Source organism: Brachycentrus maculatus, unplaced genomic scaffold, assembly GCF_059751285.1.
Source record: "Brachycentrus maculatus isolate JH-2025_06_01 unplaced genomic scaffold, ASM5975128v1 h1tg002169l, whole genome shotgun sequence".
In the NCBI taxonomy this organism is placed as follows: Eukaryota; Metazoa; Arthropoda; class Insecta; order Trichoptera; family Brachycentridae; genus Brachycentrus; species Brachycentrus maculatus.
The window spans coordinates 785-26,816 of record NW_028282683.1 but is presented as its reverse complement, the minus strand read 5'-3'; the positions used below and the strand labels follow the sequence as shown (position 1 = coordinate 26,816).

The 26,032-nt window shown below is 36.3% G+C and overlaps 1 pseudogene; it reads right to left on the bottom strand.

The window, feature by feature from the left end:
• Positions 1-5,751: 5,751 nt before the first annotated feature.
• Positions 5,752-15,765, bottom strand: LOC148298346 (uncharacterized; annotated as a pseudogene).
• Between the last annotated feature and the right edge of the window lie 10,267 nt (positions 15,766-26,032).

Sequence of the window (26,032 nt, the reverse complement as noted above, 5' to 3'; positions counted from 1 at the left end):
TTCGGAATTGACCAGTTCGGATTGTTCGTTTTTGCGCTGGGGTTAGCACAGTTTTATGGATGGTAGGACCCTGGTCCCACAATTTATGAAGTTGAATTTAGTAAAATTAAGGGATCGAACCCTTTGACTGCTCTACGGGCATAAAGACTAAATTGAGGAGTAGTCTGAGCTTCTGGCTTAATCACTGGATCGTATTAGGGGCCTGGAGTCATTTTATACTTTTTTTAATCGACTGGAAATCGGGATGCCCCTCCAAACCGAGTATTGCCAATATTCTTCCTACGGATTTTATCTGCCTCATTCGTGTCGAACTGCATAATCAATTTGATACATCAATATCCTTTCGGAAATAGTGCTCGTACTTTGCCTATGTATCGAGAGTATTTCTGGGTTGGGTTCCTATTTTAAACTCAGGGGCTTTGGTGTATGAGAATTTGTCAGTGACTTCGTAGTTGGGCCCTTTTGGAGTCTGCTTGCCTATCATATAGCTAAATTTACCATAGCAGTCAATCCATGCCATTTCCTTAGACTGATATTTTTTGGGTTCAGCCTAACGAGTTGATGTTCCAAATGAGAACTTAGGACCACTCGGTTTAGTGGAATCCTTAATCTCTCCGAAAGCAGAATAAACATCTAGATTGGAGAATTTGATCAAATCTTGATAGTTATAGATTTTCTTCTCCTGGGTCACCTGGTCTTTCTAAGTCATTGTGGAAGTTATACTAATAAGTTATAAAGTGCTGAGCTTTTAATTTATATCATACCAACTTCTTTATGTTCATCCGAATATAGTGGCAGTTTGGCCCAAAAATAACAATAATTTTATATATCTTATGTTGGGCTTGCTCAATTTGTCTGGTTGCTTGTCCATCATTCGTATCCTTGCTTCTAGAAGTTTAGTCTTTTCACTTCGACTTGGATATAGATCTAGCCGAAGTATTCGACTGAGAGGCAGCTCTTGTTCTTGCCTTCGCTGAGGGTCTTTTAGGGCTATTTGATTTAGTGGAGGCTCGCTGAAAAAATGTTTAGGCAGCTCCAGAAAGATGTGGGTTGTTTGAGTTTGTAGACTCTGATTTTTCGGGTGTTTTGGCCTTTTGATCGAGGAAGATGGACATTTCCGTAGGCCTCTGCGACTGAACGTCCGAAATAATCTGTTCGATACAGTACAATGTATATCTATGGCCAGCCTGTGATGGTCTTAGTCTCATATGTGGCCCCGAATGGAAAATTCCAGACAATCTTATTTTCAAAGCAAGTAGCCCTTTGACTGATCCCTGATGGTTGCCCACCTAGCATCTTCCAGTCGCTTCCGGCTTTCAGAGCATACAGGATATTGAGCGACTGTTAATTTTTAAATTTCGCAGATTGAATTATGCCATTGAAGTTCACACCTATTTGTTACTTCTTCTCGAAGTTGCGTTGAATGATTGCGTTAAGCCGACTTTATTCTGCCCTCTCTATGAATTATCCCTAGGCTTCGCTGTCTTTGCTTTAATCGATAGGCATAGAATGCTCGGACATTGGCTGCTAATTATAGAATGCATATGAATTACAACTCAAATATTTAATTGTTCAATGCGATAAGCATAGGATGGCATAAAATTATTATTAGTGGCATTTTTTCGATCTCTTCTATGATTTCACATGCACTTCATTGATTTTGCATTTATAATTTGAATCGAGTTCAAACTTCTGTCATTACTACAACTGCTTTATACTGCGTTTTAATATGATGGCTGGTCACATAATATCGAATAATAGAGCATATAATCGTAGGAAATCCAATCAAAGAGAACTTATCTCCGAATTGAACTTATCTCCAAATTGCAATAAAGTATCGCATATCGCATATTCTGCCTACCCAATCACCCCTCAGCATCTCTTCCTGATAATTGAAGAATACACCCCAACATTTTATTTGACTATTCCCATCAAAAATGCAAGTTTATTATGCATAAATGAATATTTAAGGCGAAAATAAAAGAACAAGTCAAAAGATGTATAAGGCTTCTCCCAACAATCGTAAAGCCATGCAGAAAATTGACACTCATACTATTTAGAGTTCAGCTATTTAAGATTTGGCGAAGTAGAGCCATATTAAAACTGTGTACTTACAGGATTGGATCAGCCAACATGAACCCCAACATTAATACCAAAACTAACAAGCAAACTCTAATGAAGATAACTTATCGACAAATACTCATAAGTTGCATCGGAAGATCAGAAACCTCCAAAAATAAATAAACCTAAGCGTGAAAACGATATTGAATCCATAACTATCAGTATCGCCAGATAAGTAATAGAGGTTTGTCAAATACCCGCAACGATATCGAAACTGCTCATAAACAAACATCAAAGCCTAGTCCAAGTAAGGCACCATCATCGTGAAACAAGGGGCAATGGTCTTCAAGAAGAAAGGCAATGCCTACAAACATCGTACCAACCAAAGATACTCCAAATATAACGAGTAGCAAAATAACAGCTACAATTAGTAAACTGAAGGCCCTCACAATCATAATTACTCATAATTGTAAGAATAAATCATATTCCAACGCAAAAACCATAACCATAATCATAACCATCGCCAATCGATATCATATATTGAAAAGATACGGAAGATGTCATTGCCATGGCTAAAGAGATTCCCAAAAAATATGAATGCCATTGGAGATAGCTCACCTGAGAAAATCCTTAGGGGAGAGCCCACTATAAACAGCAGACTCAAAAGAAGCTATCGTTACATCAAACAAAAATCAATGCATTCAAAGGATACAATTAAATAATAAATAATAATAAATGCTTCCAAATTGTAACAAATAGGCTGCTCAGCGCACAAAACACTCGAGTAAAGATAAATGAGCAATCCCAGTAAACTGAAGTTATAACTCCTGAAGAAATGGAGTGAGATGAGCAGAGTTGGGGAGCAAAAGAAAGTAGTGTCATTGTTGCGTGAACATTTTGAAAATAAGCTACTATAGAAAAGAAATGAGAATAAAAAGAAGACTATTATAGGCAGCATGGTAAATCATGAGAAATCAATCAATTCTGCTGTCAAGATTAAATACTATTGAGTAATGGGACCAGTTAAGTTTGTTGCTGTTATATTTATTGTATTAATTTAATGAATAGCAATATAAAGCATATATCCATAAATGCATAAATGCATAAATGCATAAATCCATAAATGCATAAATGCATAAATGCATAAATCCAATTAATTTGCATCAAACAATCAACAAACTATCTCAAGCAGTCTATGCATAAACTGCATGTTCTCTTAATGAGTTTTTATCTCCAATGGCGGGAAATGTATGAATAAGCTAGTAACATTATGACTACTCAGTTTCCACAAACTCACAAAGTATATGTAGTTACACAAGTATCTGCCAGGATCGTTGCTAATTTCAACATCAGTAGTTTTGCTCAATTGTGTTGCAACATATTCCAAATCTAAAGATGTCATCAAGGCCTCATCGATGGCAGATTTATGACAAATGCATTAGTCTTTGGGCTGGTATCCAATATTATCGGGCACGCGGAAATCTTTCTTGTTGTATGAACATTTTTATAGGTAATAGACAGAGATTGGTGCAACACCCAAATGTATGTTGAGTATTCTTTTGCCTGCATTTTGTTTGTTCACTTCGAGGAGATGTTCGATGTGAAAATCGACATCTTTGGTGGTCACATTGAGTTTTTGAAGTGATTTGATTTTGGGGTGATTAAATTTGGATAGTTCTTCAATGATGAGGGCTGTGGGATTGACCTAAACATTGGCAAAGGGAAGGAAGCCCGTTATATTCACAAAGTCGAACATATTGATGCCTCTTGCACAAATTATATAAGTAATTAATATAATAAATAAGAACAACATTCCCTAAACTATACACATCTGTTTTAGTAATAAATATGATGGATTTTGTCTGTAAATAAACTAAATAGTCAGACTGCTCATGAGCATTGAATGCATACTTATATACTTCACTTCATATAGAAAGGGATGCCATTTCAGAATTATGAATATTTATTATCCTAATATAGTGTGAGAGTCTCTCGATTGAACGAACTAATTTACTAGTTTACTCAGTCTATTGGCAGCAGACTGAATCCGAAGTCCAAATGGGCAGTTGAAGCATATCTCTTCAATTAAAAAATAGCAGAATCATCCAAAACTTATGAATAGCGATCTTCTTCATTTTCATCAGGAATCGACTCTGCTTTTATGCAGCTCAATTCTTAGAGTCGGATTGTTTATTTATCCATGCAGTTATTAGCACTCATGGATTATGAATATGAGCCTTATTTCTTCACTGTTGTAACCACTGTCGAAGGAGGTCTGTTATCACTGAAAGCCATTGTTCCTTTATGGTATGTTTGTTTTGTTGTATTTATTTACGAGAGTTTATAGAATTATATGTTGTAGTTATAATTATCGGTACGGTAGGCTTATTCTGTGTCTTTGTATTAATTATTTGTAGTTTTAATTGTAGCTGGGGTTACGATTGTAATTTGATGTGAAGATGTTGCTTTTGTTGGAGATGTGGTCTGAAATAGCGTCGAGGGTATTATATTTTTAGGGGATTGGTTCATCTTAGAGATTAGAGGATTGTAAGCAACTCCATAATTATGTATAGTGTTATATTATTTTGTAGCAGTATTTGGACTTGGACTCCGATAGCTAAATCTTACTTTACTATTAGAGGAATGCCCATTAGTTTTGACAGGCTCAATTATGGTTTGTTTACTTAAGCCATAATTATTGAAGGCTTACAAATTTTTAGTTACAGGGAAGACAGAGTTAATTTTATATCGATTGACTTAATTCTGAACATTTGAGCGATAGTGGCTCACAGGGGCGGCCTGCCTACTCTTTTATTTGTTCGGGCTGTGGAAATTATTTGGAGTGATTACATTCGAGTATCTGCTGGAAAGTTTCTTAATTGGTTATGTTCCAAAGTAGTCATTTTTTTTTGTTTCCTTTTTTTTAAGGCTTTTTTTGGAAATTTGGGAGGAACTTTGAACTGAGTCGACACTTTGCTGATTCTTACTCTTGTGTGATAAACTGATTTTTTATTTTTTCCCGTTCTATGGGTCCTATTTGGAAGGATGATAATATTTAGCCGATAAGAGACACTTTGACGAACTAAAAAAGGGTTTAGACTGCCGGGCCGGGCAAAGATAAGAAAAACTCATTCTTAATAAGATAAATAATAATTAATTGTACATCTGATAAAAAGCAATTTCAGCTGCACATTAAAATAATAACATGACAGCTTCATACGATTAGTTGCAGAAATATTTACAGTCTTAGCATCTGAGAACAAAATTGTTTCACATTAAATTAAATAAACTCGAAAATAAAATTATTAGTTTAACTTAAGAAAAATAAATTTATTGTGTATATATTTTAGTTTATGGAATTGTTTCAAATTATTCAAAAAGTACTCAATTCGTAATAATTATAAACCTGAAATCGTTAGATGGGTATTTCTTTGTTGTTAATTGTGAGGAATGGTGAAAGTAAGTGATATATTGGATATAGCAAGGATTCATTGGGATTTGCTTCTTATAATTTATTCATACATTCATTTTATGTGATTATATTATAATGCTGGACCCCTCATAGCTATTTTGCGCTTGTGGAATTTAGATATCCTTCGCTTTGTCTTGATTTGAATATTGATATTCTTTTTGATGTATAAATAATGAGGGTTATGCAGTCAGATAATTTTGGATAAAACTGAAACTTAATCAATGGTTTGCTCGATATTTTGAGCCATATGCCAATTCTTTATGTCCTTCTTTAGTCCGAGGTCTTCGTTCTTTCTCTTCCTCTTTGAACAGAGGATGATAGTACAGACTCTATTCATAGACCATGGTCTGCAAGAGCTATTTGGTCAGCTTAAAATCATCCCACGACCAATCATACAACTGCTTGCAAATGGGATCCTGCACATCGTCATCAAGCCCGTCGAAGTATGGATGCGCTGCATTATCAAACACTTACATAGACATTATTCGACTGTGTACCTTTTGTCTGGATTAAAAGCCAGCATCTTGGTCAGCAGATCCGCTGCTTGTGGCTTTATCTTGGGGAATAGCTTATCCCAGCTTTGCTTGGTCCGTTTCGGGAGTGATTTGATATACTTGAGAGCATTTTAATTGCCAATGAACTTCATGTCTTCGGAGTTGGGTGTTCCCAGCACTGAGATAATTCGCTGGACTTGATCCAGGAAGTCTTCACCCGGGAACAGCGGCTGTCTGCCATACAGTTCGGCCATGATGCATCCAACTGACCAGATATCCACTGCCTTCGTATACTAGCTAGCATTGAGTATAACCTCGGGGGCACGGTACCAGCGAGTCACCACATACTCAGTCTTCTCATCATCTTCATCCACATAGCCACGGGCCAGCCCAAGGTCACAGATTTTGAGATGGCACTCCTTATTCTGAGTCAAGTGATAATTACGAGTAGAAGGTTACTGGGTTTGATGTCGCGATGAATAATGTTTGCAGAATGCATGTACTGAAGACCACGGAGCAGCTGGTATACAAAATACTGCATATGGTCTTCAGAGAGATCTTGCCTGGAGTAGATCACTCGATGCATGTCAGTTTCCATCAGCTCAGTTATAATGTAGATGTCGGTGTAGCCAGTCTTGGCTTCAGGCTGAAGCAGATCTACAATACGCACGATGTTGTCATGTTTAAAGAATTCTAAGCATTATCACCATATTCTTACTCAATAGCTTTATTTACCTGAGGATTCTTTTGGCGTCGATCAAATCATCGAATGCGTTCAACACCTAAATATCGGAAATGCCTTAACTTTCTTGATTGCGACCTTTTTGTTTGTCTGCCGGTTCAATGCTGAAGCGACTACCCCGTATGCACCTGAGCCGATTTGTTTGATGATTTAATATTTCTAATCGATCACAAAGGGAGTGCCTCCAACCTCATACAGGATTCGTCCCTTGGGAATTGCAATTTTTGGCTACTTATGCTTCTCCGCTCTCATTTTAGTTAATGTTCGAATAATATTGTTATAGTTGTATAGTTGTATATTCAATTTGTATTAAAACGGTCCGATGAAATAGGGACCTTATTTTTGACTCATAAATAAATACCCATTCCTAATGGGAATATAAAGCGAAACTATATTAAACAATTAGACTGTGTATATTAAAACTGCTTGCTGTTGGTGTTGATGTTTGTTGGTGTTGCTCCTAATACTGTTGATACTACTCGTACTACTCATACTGCTCATACTGTTCATTCTATTGCACAAACAGACTGACTATAGTATCTATCTTATCTTCAGCAATAAATATATTCAAACTGAGAAATCATAAAACAATTTCAACCTTAATTCAGCAATCGTCATTATTTATGTGAGTCAGTAGCCTCATTTGCCTGTGCTTGCCATTTGCTCTCATATTATCTTTTGATGATTTTGCATTATTCATGGGCTTGGATGAACTATTCACACTTCTGTTCATTTCCATTATGGAAACTTAGGCATTTCTGTTTCAATCGCATGACTGTCCCACAGCAGTATCGGTCTTGTTTTGTTTAGTTGCTTCCTTACATCTTATTTAATTAATGATAATAAATCATTTTGTTTTTATTTTATTGGGTTATGCGAGAGATTTGCTATTGATTTGCTATTGATTTGATATTGATTTGATATTGGTTTGTGATTGATTTGATATTGGTTTACTATTGATTTGTGATTTATTTGCTATTGGTTTGCGATTGATCATATTAGGGCTGTAAAATAGCGGAGTAAATTGTATGACTGTATGAATTCATTGTAGTTATTTTAAAATTATTTGCTAATCTCGGAGATATTTTGGATATGCATTGAATACATTAATTGAATTAAAATAGGGAATGCTCGACGATATATTTTCTGCTCCCATCAGCCGAGGTCGAATACCCAGAAAGCCAATATAAACAAAATCTACAACAACCACAGAACAGAAAACATAAGAGAAATCCATCAATACAGGGCCACCCAGAAACACCCCACAGATATCTACTCTCAATGAATAGGCAGAACCCATCCCATATAAGCCTCAAAGATATGGCGCAAACAGAAGAATTTAAAAACCCATCGAGCCCCAAAAGAGCTAACAAAACAACACTCAACAGAAATCTACACTCGAAACAAATAGCCAAGCATCTTTCAAACAAAATCAAAAATAAGAATAGCAATCGAAGGAGCAGAAGCCTCCTCAATCAAAGACATATAATAAATATCGGCTGGTTTCGAACAGTTCGATACTTAAACAAGGCGACATCTCAAACTCTAATAATTCAGGCTCTGAAAATGCGAGGCCATAGATTTCTCGAAGTGCAATAAACCGAAGAACTGTGCCCAATACATTAGAAATAGCGCGTAAGTAATAGTACTCGGAAACTATCACAAATAACTCAAGAGATTCCAACAGATAAAATCATAAGAATGTGGAGGTAGTTTCAGCTGATTCCCTAACTGCTGAAAAAGCTTAATAAATTAAAAGAATCATAAAAGTTCCGATTAGCAGAAAGCCACTCAATAATACAGTTTAAAAATAGTTAGCAAAGCCAACTAAAACCCTTGATACTTTTATTGATGGTTTTGTTCGTTCTGTGAATAGATAAAAGCGGCATGGAGAAAAGTAAATATCAGCGCGGGATGGTGAAGATACAATTTAAAAGCAATTGTCAGCTCAAACACAAAATCCTGGGGTTATTACCAGAACGAATGTGACTCGCTCTCGAAACTAAACGGCTGACCCAGTATTCAGTGGATATAACTTGCAAATAGATAGTTGCCTGACTTAAAATCAATAACTGTAGATTCCTTAAAAAAAAGTGCATCCTTACCAAAGGCAGTCTAAATTATAAAATCCTCAAAAGATTACAAGAACTCAGGTGAAACCAGAACAAATTTAGGAAACGGAAATTAAGCCGGAATAACAAATCGAAGAGCCAGCAAAAACTCGGATTGCGCCAAACAGAAAGACTTAGGCTGCAGTATAAGCTGAATCAAAAACTATCAGCTCTCGGAGTTATGGTCAAAATGCGCTTCAACAACAACAACAAAAAAAGGATATTGAACAATTTTCTAATCCTTCGCTTCAACAAGCAATCTAACAAACTAAACAAGTCACATAAACTAGTGGACTGAGATAACCGAAAACAATAAAATCCTCCAATCTATTAATTATAGTCTCAAGCAAACTATTTCCTCGAAGGGCCTACGATGCCTTCAGTCGTCTTAAAATCTATGCTCAAATGTTTAACATAAAACAGAAAATATACTCAAAGCCCCTAATCAATACCGTGCAAAGGATTGCAAACAGTAAAAAATATTCAGCAGTTTATACAGTTTTGAAATAACTCCAACAGCAATAATAAACAGAAACAATCGAACGAACAAACAAAATTACTAATAAACAAATCCCAGTAAAGAAATAAACAATTCAAAATAATAACAAAATGTACCTTCCGAAACTATCACATCACATATTTATACAAAAAATGAAAGAATCATTCACTCGGCTGAAAATCAAAGAATCAGCACTTAAAAATATAGGGTTAAGTGGCTTATTGTGCCTGTAAAAACATACAATAAAAGAAGCATTCCTTCGCATCAGTAAATATTCCTCACACAAAGTCTTAAGTGAGAAGTGCAATCTCGAAGCAATTAATTCAATTCATAAAAATATAGTGAAATAATTGCTGAGTAAAGGGTGGTATCAGTTAAAGAAATTGCTAATTGCTCAAAATAATAATAGTAATAAGGCATTAAAGTAAGGACAATAAATTGTCTCTCCCCAAACCAATAATCGCAAAACACAACCAAAATCTATATCATCAAACTATAGCTCATAATCAATTCAACCACGATCTTAACTCCCTATACTTCAAAATATTTAAAAATAATAGCAACAGCTTTCAGAGAATATGCGCAAGTTTGAAAAAGATTTAGAAGGCCAATAAAATGAGAAATATCAATGGAAGATTTAATAAGATAATTTGCAGCGAACTCTAGATACTTTGAGGAGTAATTGCCTCGAGTAGAAACGTTGTGGTGAGGAGAAAAAGGCAATTGAAACAATGCTCAAAGAGCGTATCAGTTAATTTGAAACAGTTTCCGGAGGATACATTTAAGAGAAAGCAGATAATATGCATGAAACGAAGTTTGTAACTCTATTCAATGCTTATGTTCACATCACAAAGAACAATATCACGGCGACTCGCAGAAGTTACTAAAAGCCATAAATTTAATCAATGTTTGAAAATATAGTCGAAGTTGCGAAGAATGACAGAGTTGTGCAAGAATGGCTGGAACTATGGAAGAACAAAGAGCTTAAGGAACAAGTTGATGCTTACGAAGGGACATTGATAGGGGAGAGAAAAGCAGCGAAGGCACTGTAAGAAGAAGCTGAACTAGCAATATAAATGACAAGGAACTATATTAAATAGAGGTATGTTTGGCAATGGGCGCGAGCAGCCATTAAGGATGCTATAGTTTATTGAACATTTCTATGAATTACAAAGTAATAGTATCACCATTCAGGAATAAATAGCTCTCTCTTTCGATTTCAATCTTTAGGTGAATTTCCTCTTTCGGTTCATCAGATTATTGAACCCATTGTCGTAATATCCAAGCATCTGTTATTTTATGAGATCCTCTTTGGTTAGGTTTTATTTTGTATGTCTGTCTATGTTTGCATTTTCATTGTCCATATAATTATCATCGTCGTTATCGTTCCCATTGTTACCATTTTTGTTATCATTATTGTGATTAGGATCAGCACCACCAGTAGTCATACAAACATTCAACTCCTCCACCAACTTCAGAGACATTCTCTTAGATTAAATAGAATTCAGCGAGGAATTGGAGACCAAATTGACCCTTTTCTTAAGTGATGCCCTATTTTTAATTTATTTGAGAGGATTGTTAACAAAGGATGTAACTTCCTCTGCACTTTCCGTATTTTTCTTCTTTTTTGTATAGAGTTTTTCATATTATTTGATTAACTGGCCAGCTGGACAGTTTCTATTCAACAGCTATTTTTCCATTCTGATCGAATTTCGTATGAGTCTCTTGCTGGTCATATAGAGGTTATCATTGAGATTGTGGCTATTGTTAATTGTGCTCGGATTGGCTTAAACTTTCTCATTCTTCTAAATTCTTTGCTTTGTTTCAAGGAGTCGAACAAAGTGCCCAACATCTAAATCCAACATTGCTGATGAATAGATCATTGCTGTTTATTCTGCAGATAGATTGTTTTATTTCTGTAGGATTTGCTTTCTTTTTGATTGGCAGCTGTATATGGTTGTTATTGTGTGTTGTGGCTCTATTTTGTTCTCGTTTGTTTCGGAGGATTATTTGGTTGTTGTTGTTGTTTAGTGTTTGTTTGATGTTGGGGCATTGATACTATGAATGCTGATACTCCTTATAGTTGCAGTATGCCCGATCTTCTTATTGCTAAACTTCCTTTCCCTGAAATTGACAGTGGCTGTCCTAATTTTGGCATGGTTAAATCCCCTTTCTGCAATATTCACAATATTAACAAATATCTCGCCAACAGGCACAAATGCCATAGTGAGCATTTTGCCCAAATTCGCCTAATTAGCATGCACCAATTTCTCAATCAAATGCGCATTCTTCGCTCTTTGCTTAAAGAAATCAATGATCTGATTCACACGCCCTACCATTTTCTGAACATACTTAATTTCAGTTGGATCATGCGTGCAGTAGTCTTTAAACTTGCGAGAGTAATAGGATAAGTCATCTTAGATAACATCTTTGTCATGTTAGTTTCCATAAGTGTTGTAAGTTTGGCTTTGGCTGTACCCATAAGATCCATTGCATATAGAGTTATAGGATTAGTTTGTTGGTTTGGTCCCGTCAAGTTATTCGAATCTTTATTGAATGTGAAAAGCGAAGAGTCTAATCAATGAGTTTATGTCATCTAATTTCACTAACCTACAGTTACTCGAACTTATATTCTCATTCTGTATGATTTTACGTTGGTTTGTATGTGCGGGATTCTCTTGTGTTGGGTTTAAAGGGATTGGATTTGTATGAGCATTTACACTCTGATTTGTATTTAGAGGGGCAGTTTGATTTATATTTAGGATGACACTCTGATTTGTATTTAATGTGAGACTTTGCATAGTTTGGCCCTTGAACTGTGATGATAACAGTGCAGATGTTGCAGGGACACTCATATTTATATTCATTTGGGAAGTATTTTGTGCCAAATTGCTCCTCAACATTCTATGGAGATCTCTTAATGGATGTTTTGGATTCTTCATTCAGGTTTCTGTTATTAAGTTTATAATATTTAATAATGTGGAGTTAGTATTTTATTTATGTGCTTTATTAGTGAATGCGTATATTAAAGGCATATCTCTTTTAGTTTATCATAAAGTCTATATTATATTATAGTATAGTATTTCCATCTTTGGCAATCTGTATAAAATGTTAGGCGCAATTAATTATCAAACTATTTAGAATATTTTAAAATAGAAGTTAAAAAGATCGAAGTGTGTGCTTGTTTGTAAATAATTTCTTTAAATATTATGTAGTAAGTTCCGCTATATAAAAAATACACAGAATATATAAAATGCACCATTATGGTTTTTCTGAATATAATATCGTTTACTTCGATTATTTTGCTTTGTTTTCTGTATTGACATATTGTTTACACTTATCATAGCTTATAGTGTATATAATATAAATGGCTTATATTATTTGGCAATGACTAATAATGGACAAAGTGCGTATTAATTTGGAATCCGATTAATTTTATGAGTGCAATATAATATATAGATACAGATGGGTAATTAAGCATCAAGGACTTCATTCCATAATAACAGTTTAAACAACAGCCTGAACAATTCAATAAACTTCGTCAGTTCTGAGTTAGCCTTTCCTTAGAATTTAGGTCTATTTAATAAAAATCCAGCAGTAAGGAAGTCGACCGCAATAACGAAGTGCTGACGAAATTCACATGGTGCCATGGAGGTACGTCAGTATTTGTTAGTGGTTCTTTCAATAACTGGAAGAAGAATATCCCTCTGTCCTGGCAGGACAATTAGTTCTCTGTCACTTTAGTACTCTTTTATTAATGCAGCTACTCCCCAGGAAAATCCATCAGTAACGACTCTCAGTTAAGTAGATACAAGTTCATTGTTGACGATAAGTGGTGCTTTACCCCTGAAGATAACATCATGCCTGACAGTAATGGTCATCTCAATAATTATATTGACACCACCAACTATGAGCCCATTACGGTTTACCACCAGTAAGTTCTTGATTCATTCTAGGGCGGATAAAAATGATGGTCAATCGGGTCCGATTTTTGAGAATTAGGCTTCGAACGGCATCAAACAATTGGAAGGCACCCCTCCAAAACTGCCTATTCACTATTAGTTTTGTCTCTATTTAGGAGGGGTCTATCGAGGAAACACCAAGATCTCGAAAAAGGCACATGAAAGTGCAGAATATGAAGCAAAACTGACAGAAGCAGAGATAAAGTCATTATTCACAACTCCGCATTGTCTACCTGCACCTACTCATGTCACACTGTAAAAACTCACTATAATTATAGAGGTCATTTAATGACAAACAGCACCGAAACTCTCGAGACGGTGGCCCTAACGAAGCGATGTGTAGAAAAGTATACTACCTACAAATATTTTTCGACAAAAAGCAATGCCTGACACTCTTGATATATAATCCTCAACGATCTACCCCACTAATCGCCATAGTTCATCATGGCAACTAACTGGATATATATATATATATATATATAGAACATTTGCTAATCAGTTGGCTGGCATTTGCCTTAACTTTACAGTCGACTAAAATATAAGCAATATAAATGAGATATATGATCATTTCATTGCCAACATTTTATGATACATTCCAAACCACAGAGGCGTGGTATAAGTTGTGGAGGCCTCCATTGATCTTGGGCTATGATTCTGATATATTTTGTCAAATGTTGCTCCGTTTAATTTATGAAGAGATCTTTCATCACTGGGCAACACTTTCACTTTATAAATTTTATGAGGGGAGTAGTTTTTGTTAACTGCATGATTTTGGGTGGAATTCACCAATGTAGCATCTGTGTCAATAAGCCTCTTCTACAGGATTACAGTGTTTGGGTCTACGGATATAGAAGCTTAAGAAATGACATCCGGCCTCGATCCAGGAATAAAGGCTTGGTATTTGGTGGTGTCGATCATGTGCCGATTGAGCTGCCAAGATGCCACATCTGCCAGCGAATTATTGAATACATCGGTTTTTTGTTCATTTGGGTAGGCCAACTGGTAGATATAGTACCACAAGGGGTTCTCGCTATGAGAAATTGAATGCCAGTACCCATCGAGACCTTGCTGATACTTGGCTATTTTTTTGGGATCTTATTCCAGCTGGAAAGCCAAGTAGTACGCCAAAAATGCTTACTCTTCATCTGAAAAATGTGTCTGATACAAAACATGCCTTTCAATCTCCACATCACTGTATTTTTCTTATGGATCAAGACGATAAAACCCAGACTAAGAATCATCCACTTGGGTAAAGCACCATTTCCACATGTCCCATAAGTTTGCAATCAAGTTCAGATAGTCGAATGGCCCCTACTCATCACATAGCAGTTCGTATTAGTCTAACCATTTGCGTTAGCCTGTCACATAATAGGCCAATTTGAAGCTTAAAATAGTTTAGATTGCTTTGAGTGAACTATCTTCAATATCATAGTCGTTTGTGAATTGTTGACGAGTTAGTTTGGCCCATTTGGTGGCTTGGCCTGTTGCATCAACCATTGTGTAGCCGTTATTGATGAGATGTTGGCAGAAGCCACGCATGGTCGACCTAATGAGCTACTTCAATTGGGCTTCCTACTCATCTGACTCATCAAGAATGTCATAGGCTATCTTATAGATGAATAAATGGCCGACTACCTCATCAGTGCTCGTGTCACCTTTGTACACGAGATCATATTTATTGTATTGGGTGCCATTCACATTCAATATACTCAGCAGCACTTCAGGAATATCGAGATCTCCAATGTTGATGGTCGGGATCTCATTTTTGGCATATTCGTAGAGAGTTGTGGCTCCTGAAATGATCGTTTGAGAGCCGTTAGGGTTTCTCTGGAACCATGTGCCGCTTGTTTGTTTGGTTTATAACTTAGAAATGTAAAATGAACGGGCCATAAAGTTGTCCAGTTTTCTCTTGCTTGTGGCAGGCTCCTCCGTGGTTGTCCAGTCGAGAGGGTGGATGGGCAGAAAGGAGTATTGCTGCTTGCCTGGGTATGTGTTATTAGCAACAGTCTTCCCAGCCTCAACTCCGAAGAAGCCGATTGCATCTGAAGGTTTGCCTGGGTACACCTCAACTGCTAGTGGCTTATCTTTCTTTAAGTACTCGGGTTAATAGAATGCTCCTTGCCCAATTCTCGTATTGAGGAGATGTCGAATTTTGGCATTGATTGTTGCATTTCGGCCCGACACATTCGATATCATAAGGACTGCCTTGAGACTTTTTAAGGCACTGGACCGAGCTGAAGATACTTACTGCTCTGTAGCATTAGAGTTCTTGGCTACTGCATAGCGCATGAGCTCGCCACTTCCAAATATGGCCGTCCATAGCCCATCGTTATCCGAAATATCTGGCACCCACTTCTCCCCCTGCAAAGTGGCGCTACTAGCAATGCCATATCTCTCAACAAACTCAGCAGTTTGAGCTCTCATGATTGCCGCCTTCTCCTGATAGCTGACTTATTTCAGAACAATATGATTGGCATTGCCAGAAAGCCCAACCACCCAGACCCCATTGCTCAAATCATCGTCAATCATGACCACATTGAGCCCTTCATCAGGTAGATACCGATCCCCAATGAAATACTGATACTTGTCTCGATTGACTTCATTCATGCTGCTATCAGTCCGCAGCACGTAAGTGTTTGATGATGTTTTATCCGCATATTTCATTATCTGCCATTCGATCGATCCGGATGTGAATCTTTGTTTGTGTTGACCATTCGGGTTTTCTGAGGCATACTTCACTGCATCGGGAATTTCTGGCTTCGATGCTACTATTTATTTGCTGAATCTGGTCACCATTTTTTGGAGGTTGTTATAGTGTCTCGATGCTGCGCCTTCGAAGTTGATCACCCTTTTCGGTATAGAGTCTGTGTCTTATCTTTTCGCGATGACCTGCACTTATCGGGAATCTAAAATTCCAGGAGCTGCAATAGACTACACATAGAGCATGCATTTGCCGATGGAGATCGGCTATATTCTCCCGTACTGGTCCACCTCGATGATTCCCTTTGGGACAGTTGTCCAATTTACGGCCCTCTCCGTCACCAGAGTATAGCCACTGTCAGTGCGGTTGTCTTGCCCGCTAAAGAAAAGAACTTAGAATACGCGAGATGTGCCCAGCTCGATGAGAACAGGCCGATCGCGAAACCAAGGAATCGATATCATCTTCGGTTTGATACCCGAAAGCATGGGACCATAATTCATGAAGGCCCACATGATAACCAACCCAATCACAACAATCCCCCCAAACACGTAAATTAATTTCTATTTAGGTTTGTTGTTTTTGGCCGATATTCGAACAGCTGACTCAGACTGTTGCTCTCTGAGATTTTCTGGATCGTTTTAGGAATCATTGTTACTTATAAGGGTCTCTTTAAGCATTAAGATAATGTTGTATAATGTATTTATATGGGGATACAGATAATTTCTGAATCTGACATATTCAGTCTTTAAATGAGTGGCATTGAGCTAATAAGGTCAGACTAGGGATCTGGAGATCCTGAGGAGCCTTAATCCAGCATCGATGTCACTTGCCTTCTCTGATCACTGGGTCGGACCTTTGCTGAACCGTTCATGGGTTTGTTTGAACTTATAAAATTAATAAATTAAGAAGTTAAGGCATTTTTTATTTGGTGTGTTTCCAAATGGTTATCTCTTTCGAGCCTTTCTTATTTAACGAATAATCAGTTACGAAATTATTTTTTAACGAGTAATCGTTACGAAATTAATAATCTATTATATTTACACATGTAAGAAATATCTTACTTTGAGCCTGACTGGCCGGTAAAGTGCAACCAGTAGTATAATCTAATTATTCATGACTACAATCAAAGCCAAGAGAACGAGGAAATGCGTACTAAAAGATATAACCGAATCCAAAAGTATGAAAGAATAACGGTAGATAGGTCTGTGTCATTTCCTACGCGGCTCTCGAAATAATCGCACTTATACTTAGATTGCGAGTAGATTGAAGAAACAGAAAATAAAAGGCTTTACTATTTGCCTCAGCCTCCTCAAGATATAACAATGAGCCAAGAGGGGCGTAAAATAGTTAGAAACATTAGAAGATTCATGAGAAAATATAATTATTTGTGGATCATGATCTCTGAACCTAAACATTAAGCGAGATAAAGCTTCGCGAGCATCTTCGAGTAAGAAAGGTTAAGTAGCCGAATGAACAAGCTGTCAAATCTACTGAGCCTTAATGAAGTTGATTTTATCTAAAACTGCACAAATTAAAAGCTCTAAGTAAAGATTATGATGGATTTCTCAACATATCAAAAATATTTCTCCAAAAAAAAAGACAGACTATCATAGAATACGCGAATTCTCGAGGTTCGTGTTGAAAAAGACTTAAGGGTAGGAACAGCTGAAAATAAAATTAAAATACCCTACGAAAAAAAGTTTACATCTGTCAGTAGTTTGACTGATCTTATTGAGACTTAAGTCAAGTCTGAAATCTAAAAGTCAAGAAAAGATGTTCCCTATTGGAATTTTATTCAGTCTGAGAGCGCGCCCGAACTGTACACACGCAAGAGTACCATTCAGAGATGTTTATAGCCAAAGAGTAAATCCTAAATGCTGGCAATAAATAGTGATTTTCACAAGCTGTTAAAGTAGGCCATCGAAACTTTGAAGAGAACAGTTACACAGATCTAAAACTCTCAAAAGAGCCTCTCCTAGAAAGAAAAAGCCAAATAGAAACTAAAAAAAGACATCTAAAAGAACATACCATTCGTTGAGGAATACTCTAAAGAATTCTAAGATAAAATAAAAAATTTCCATCCCTTAGAATATGAAGAACATGGAATGAAAAAAAAAGATATCTACTCCTGGATAATTGATAAGTACCATCGTGAATCAGTTATTTACTCGGTTCTGAACAACACACTCAGATATTCAGCAAGCGATTAAAAAGTAAAATCCATTTCCGGAATGGTTTACTATCTATACCACGCTATTGCTTATTATTTCAATCGGGGATTTTCGGGTATTTAATATCGGACGGTCTATCGAGGATGCAGGGTATCAGCTTTAGAGAAACACAGTCTTGAAAGGGCCATATATTTATTCAATCTCGGTTTCATGTCAACGAGCAAGTCAAGGGAAATAGCCGAAGGATTTATAAAAAATGTTTCCGAGTAAGAGAAGCTGATGATCATAATCACGATTCCTGAAAATGCTTTAGTGAAGGATTGGATTGGTTAGCATAATGGCTTTTGGGCATTTGATTAAATTTCTGAGCTCCGCGAAGAATTAAGCATCAAAGTGGAGCAATAAGTTCTATTCAACCCGCTGAACATCTACAAAGTAATATCATACAACAAAAACAAAAACGAACTGCATTTAATGTATTTTCCACAAATCTAAATTAAAGAGAAACAAAAAAGAAATGAATAATTATCATCAGAAGAGTAGCTTCTCTTAGCGAGTATTTAAAAGTTCCAGAATAAAAGCCATGATAAAGGAGCGAAGCTTTTACAAGATGGTCATCCACGTTAAGCTGTGCAATACTATGAAAACTCAGAGGTTCGAGGGGAATTTCTTTCATTAGCACAAAAAGATTCCTATTTGTAGGGTTTGAAATATGTGGGGGATATTCATAAACTCGATGAAATGCTGAGAGAAGAGCTCAATTACGAAACGAAACTAGATAATCAAAAAGAAGATACTGAAAAATTGCTCCAATCAGTGAATGCCATGAAGATCTATGAGTAGTCGACATAGTTCTAAAAGATTAACAAAAAGGCCGAGCGAATCATAAAATCAATCGACGCGAAACCCGAAGAACTAAACAAAGACATTATACGCCTTTAAATCAAAGCCAACATCGAATTAGCCAACATAAAACTGCAAATAAGTGAGACCTACTTATCAATTAAAGCCTGCATCATTTGCTTTTTATACATAGACCAGTTCTCTTCGATAAATACCATCGACCGTCTCTTCAGCATCTTCAACAAAATAAAATTAACCAAGTTCGAAAGTCTATAAAAATTTCCAAAACTTACGGAGGTCCTATAATTAAAATGCACTGAAGAAGAGGTGAAATCTGAAAAATAAAAAATAGCTAAAAATTTGAATGCCTTGATGTAAGATAAATGGGAGGAATTGAAATCTAATCTCAACATAAAGGAAATTACATTTTTCAATATAAATGAGACCTCTGAATAAATTAATAATGTGACTCAATAGCTTATAGATAACTATCTACATAAGCGGTCATAAAGAAACTTCTTTCAGAACTTCGAACAAACGCTCCTGTAATCCTATTGGAGTATAAAATAAATAGACCCATCAAATGACAAATATGTAGATTTTATTCGAGAGAAGTAGAAAATTAAATAAATCGAACAATAACTATATTTAGCATACACAGAACATGTGGCAGCACTCTAATAGTAAGCAAGAAACTACAATATCCTTTACAAGAACATCGAGAAGACAGGCTTAGATGCAACTAAGTTCTTAGGCTACAATTGTTAATTCTATGAAAGATACGAGCGTATCCTGAAAAGCAATAAGTATATCTCATAGTCAATTGAAATGAGCAGATTTAATTTTAAGTACAGTCAAGTTCTCAACGATTATGCTTAGATTATTCAAGATGATAAAAAATAGCAGGAATTAAGTAACAAGAGTAAGAGATTGTTCGAAGAATCATAAATACAAATCAGGAAGCTTAAAAAAAAAAATGCATCATACATAAAGTAACGATTAGATATCAGCAACTACAAAATTAAGAAATTCAGTGGCTCCCTTAGTGACTAGAAATAAACCATGAATAAGGCGCTGATTAAAAACTCTGTCATTAAGAATTAAATGAAATCTAAAAATTAGAGTTAAAAGAACAAAAATTTAATGTTGAGCTAGAAATAGATCGCATAGAGTAAATCCTTGAAGTTTATGGAAATAGAGAAGATATTTGTATAGCAGGAAGAGCTGCTTGAAAGCTCGAGTAAAAGTATAATCCCTATTTTGCATCAACTTTAAATAGCCAGCCAAAAGCTTAAACTGTATAACTCATCCAAAAACATAATATCCACATCATCAGGGAATTACTCTTAGCGCCTGAGAAAATGCTAATTAGAATTTATCAATTGTATCAAATCAGTCGAAAAGTATTCCTGTGCTGATGTCGTGAAACGCAATATGAGGACGCCTAATCTCTTATATTTAATGGCAGAGTGCCAATTTAATTTAGGAGCCATGGACCGAGCATATATCTATCTGCGGAGAGCAGAAATTAGTCTGAATAATATTCTGAATATCGACCAACAAAGTCAAGCAATTGTGGAACAAAGAGGGTAACAAAAAGGGTAAATCGATAAAAATAAACTTCTCTACGGAAACAAAATCAAAATCGATCTGCTCAAACTAAGAGCACATTTGTTAGCACTTTCAGATTAGAAGAAACAACAAAAAAAGAACTTTTTAAACTAATTACGTGAAATCAAAAGTTTTGTTGAGAAGAACATGAATGAGGCCCTCAGTGTGGCACAAATCGGCGAATCAATATCCATTTTATCATTATAGCTGTTCATTATATACAAAATAGTGAAATTCAAGGAATTCGAAAATAACACAAACAACTCCATAAAAATAAGAACTTAAATGCTGGGAGAAGTCAGCAGATAAAATGCAATTGCTTATTCCAGGCTAATGTGGGCGAGCTGTGCTGTACGCAACGGAGCATGGTCAGAATTAGCAGAAACTTACTACCAAAAGGGTGTAAATATATTTTAGAAAATCGATTACCATCAAGATCCAACGATGGTTATCTTGTATACATCGCATAAGTCGAAATATTTGCAAGCTCACAACAAGAATAAATAGGCCATTAAACTACTGTCGACTAATTTCAATCTATACAAAGAGCATTGCAATAAGAATATAACTCTCAGCATTTTGATGTTTATTTTTTCAGGGGCGAAGTTTATGCTGTCACATGAAAATAATGAGGGGCTCAAATTTCTTGAACTTTGTTATGAATGGCTCAAATAACTCGAAAAGATTGGGATAAAGTAATAAAAGAACTCCTCTCGAAACAGTGCATCAATAGAAAGTTCATTTTTTGGGTTCCAAGAACCTCCACCTCTGAAAATATTATTGAATAGGCATTCCTTTATGAAGACAGTGCTCTCTGAACTCATAAAATAATTACAGAAAAAACATTCAACGCCGTAAAATAAGGATAAACTGGAGAAATATAAATATTAGCTGAATAAATTGGATTAGCCGAATAAATTGAGCCAAATAAAAAATTGATACGTATTAACATATACATTTATTCCATTATTTCACAGAGTTATCACTCGTCGCCGAGATCCTCCATAACTACGTGCATAAACTAAAACCCATAAATAAATCCACCAAATAAAATTTATCATTATATTTATTAATTTGATAAGTAAGTATTTTGATATCTCGAAAATATAGTGTGCTATTGCATTGACTGCATTTAATTACACTTAAGGATATGGCTGCATAATATATATATAATTGATGATCAATAGAGAAAGCCTTAGGACTTGCAATTCTTAGGCTACTTCCTTGGAGAATACGGAGTAACTCCTTTCTCATCGCCAGGACTTCCATCCAGAAACTGAGTCCAATCCAAATCAAAACAGCTCGACGAAGAGACTCAACTCATTGGATGTGCTCCGAGGTTTAACCATGGTCGGGATGATCTTGGTCGATAACTCAGGGCCGACTCCTCCTTGGTTCCTCGATCACGCGGAATGGAATGGGCTCACTCCTGCTGACTTTATCTTCCCTTCGTTTTTATTTATCATGGGAATGGCAGTGCCGATGTCCATGAGCTCCAAGAAACCCTTCTCAATTCGAAACTTTATCCGAATTGCATGTCTTTTCGGTATCGGAGTCTTCATCAATTTGTTCGCACGCAAGTTTACTTTTGACCACTGTACATTCCATTAATAACTATAGTCAGAATTGTAGGAATTCTACAAAGGTTAAGCCTCTCATATGGGTTGCTCGCCATTTTGCATGCTGCCACCCAATATGGATAAAAATCGCGGAGACTCATTAGTGTGCTGATTGCCGCAGTGGTTTGTTCAGTTTATTTAGGACTTATGCTTTCGTTTTAAAATGTGGATATTGGCTGTCCTCATTCGTTGAATTTGACTTAATTTTGCAATTTCGGAGCTTTTCTTGATCGCAAAATACTGGGCTCGAGCCATATGATATACCCCAATGACCCCGAAGGCTTCTTTACCACCCTATCAGCCTTCCTCAACGCATACGCAGGATATTGGTTCTGCCTAATAATGCAAGATAATAAAACTTCTTACAAGCGCATCCTCTCATCTTGGGCCTTGCTTTCATGTATATTCCTCGCATTAGCATGGCCCCTTACATCTGTGATGCCATTCAATAAAAAACTGTGGTCAATAAGCTTCGTGTGTATTACAGTGGGAGTCTCAGGGTTAAGCTTAGTAGTACTAACATTACTGGTAGACATTCTCAAAGAGAAGTCAGCTCGCCACTAAAAGATAATATCTATTGTAACTGCGCCATTTGTGTGGCTCGGGAGAAACCCTCTGGCAATTTTTGTGTTGATGGACGTAGTGGCAATTGTTATGATTAAATACATAATAATAAATGAGAAGAGCGCATGGCATGAGTTCTATCATGATGTGTTTAGTACTTGGATTTCCAACACTTATGTTTGCTCAACTGTGTTTGCAATGTTCTTTGTGCTGCTCTGGGTATTTGTTTCATGGCTGCTGTTCAGGAAGAGTATATTTATTCGATTATGATCCATGTTCGATGTAATATGATTTATGGATGTTCGATGCAATATGATTTATGGATGTTCGATGCAATATGATTTATGGATGTTCGATGCAATATGATTTATGGATGTTCGATGCAATATGATTTATGGATGTTCGATGTAATATGATTTATGGATGTTCGATGCAATATGATTTATGGATGTTCGATGCAATATGATTTATGGATGTTCGATGCAATATGATTTATGGATGTTCGATGCAATATGATTTATGGATGTTCGATGCAATATGATTTATGGATGTTCGATGCAATATGATTTATGGATGTTCGATGCAATATGATTTATGGATGTTCGATGCAATATGATTTATGGATGTTCGATGCAATATGATTTATGGATGTTTGATGTAATATTATATAGAATGATATACATGTATACATTTAGGAATGCCTGAGATATGAGATAGCCCTTCGCCCTCCCTCAATACTCCTTTAGATAATGACTGATCTAGCATATCACACATAATTACCTCTTATTCAAGACTATCAATCTTCCTAACAGTTTCCATCAGACACTTTTTAAGCCGACATTGACTCTTATTACTCTCACTTCGAACATGTTAAGTTTGTTCCTTCATCATTAATTGCAATTGATTGATATTATCAACTGTGGCAGTATTCAGACTATTCAACCTCTCTTGTGATTGCTCTTGTTTTTCCTACTAAGCATTGACAGAGAGCATGAGTTCCTTTAGCTTTTACTTCTGGATGTTGAGCTATGTGATTTCTGCCTGGAGGACTCGAATGTTCTTTTCGAGTTCTGTGATGATTTGCTATTTTTGGATGTACTTGTTACGGAAGTTGTTTATTGAGGATTGATACTGTTTCTTGAGGAGTTACAGATGCTATGATATAGCGTCGATGTTGTTGTTGTTGCTGTTGTTCGAGGCTATTGCCATACTGCTCTTGTTTGTGAGGACACTGTTTGTTATTTTGTCATCGCTTTGCTCTTGTTCTTAGATGTCTGTTTTGATCTTTTTGAGCAGTTCCAAATATTTGCCTAAGTTTCCGTCGATTTCACGATCTCTCTCTTTGATCTTCTGTTCGTTTTTCTTCTTCATTTCTTCGAGTTCCCTTAAATAGTATTACTCAAATTATTTATTCTTGTTGATTTGCCTCAATAGCTACTCGTCAAGTTGCGCAATCTGTTCCTACAAATCTCTAACCCGATAGTTAATTTATATATTTTAACTACTAATTGCGCTTTTTTACTCTTCGTGGCTATTTCTGAGCTGTTAGTTTTTTTTTTGGAGCAATGAGATCTCTCGCTACTTTCGCTCCTTTAATATTAAATTCTATTGTTGTAGGAGTTTGTATTGCTCTGTGAAATCTGTGAGTTAGTTTATTTTCTTTTCTAGCTGGTATTCGAGATCGCTTGCTTTCTATTTCAGAGTTTGGATTATGTTGTTCTGATTTTGGGGGTTTGAGATTGATAATGAGGAGTTACTTACTGCTCGGGAACGTGAGTTACGGGACTCCATATCTTTAGTATTATGATGATTGGGACTTGCAGTGCCACTATTGGGTTGCTGCTGGGACAGTTTTTCGAGATTTTAGCATTTATTCTTGTAATAAGCTAATTCTTGCTCGAGTGATTTTAGTCTATTTTCGAGGATGACCTTGTACTCATTGGGTTAATTGACCGCGGTGTACTATGTAAACCTGCTCATGTACTATGGGACCATCAACACATCAGAATCTGCCAAAATTGGCCTATTATTGCCCAATCTTTACGGCACTGTCTTATCTGCTTCTTGTCTATTGGTGCCCTCGACTGTCCTTTGCGTCCGATTTTCATACTTGTAGGGAGTGATGACACTATTTTTTGCTTTCAATAGACTGCTCTCGATATAGCGCTGGTTATCAGTAATCCTTGCAAGTCTATCACCCATTTCTTTGAGTCTCTTCATCCACTCTTTCTCGTTGCTCCTCATTTCAGACTCAATTCGGTTTTCATAGAAACTTTGTATCTCCGATGCCTCCAATCCTGAGTTGCGATGTGACAAAATAGGCGTATGGATATATTAACTGCTTTTAAGATTCAGTTAATTTACCCTCGATTGGTAGTTCCCATTTTATTCGAGTAGAATTTTAATCTTGTTTTATTTTTCATAGAGCAAGTTTGAAAGGCGGCTGTTCTCAGCTACAAACTTCATCAGTCGGTCCTCTAACTGTTTGATTTGAAGGTTGACTGCAGTTTATGTATTCTTATTTTGTGGGGAAAGTGACTGTTGATTCCCATTAAATGCGATACTCTTTTGATTTGAGCTTATTTCATTGCCATTGATGCTAACTTTATTCATAGGATTAATATTTGGAGGGGGATAGTTGCTATGGGGATCGATTGTGTGACGACTACTGTCCATGTTAAAGGGGTTTATGTTAACATTTCTTGGAGAGATCTCTTCTGCAATGAACATCGATTTAGAAGATTCGACACCATTCATTATTGCACTAATGTTAGTTCTGCCATTTGTATTCTTGACACTCATCCTCAGATACTGATTCTCAGATTAGAGTTCGGAATTCCTGTCCTATAGGTATTTTATTCTCTTGATGAGTTATTCCATGCTGAACTGGTGCATGCTTGATGCTCGAATAGATGAGTAATTGGGACTGCGGTTGCTGCCTGACTTCTCGAGGTATTTCTTGATGTCATCGACTGGCATTTTGGTGTCCTTGATGATGTTACGGTTGGCGATGTCTGGGCTTGGGGATTTCATTGGCTCATTGTGAATGCGACGGGGGGCTTCTGCAGTACGCATTTTATTGATATATACCGATGATTTTATTTAACAAATAAATTGTATTAAATCTATCATTCATTGTGCATAGTCCTACAATCATCTATTTCATGCTCCTGAATTCATTC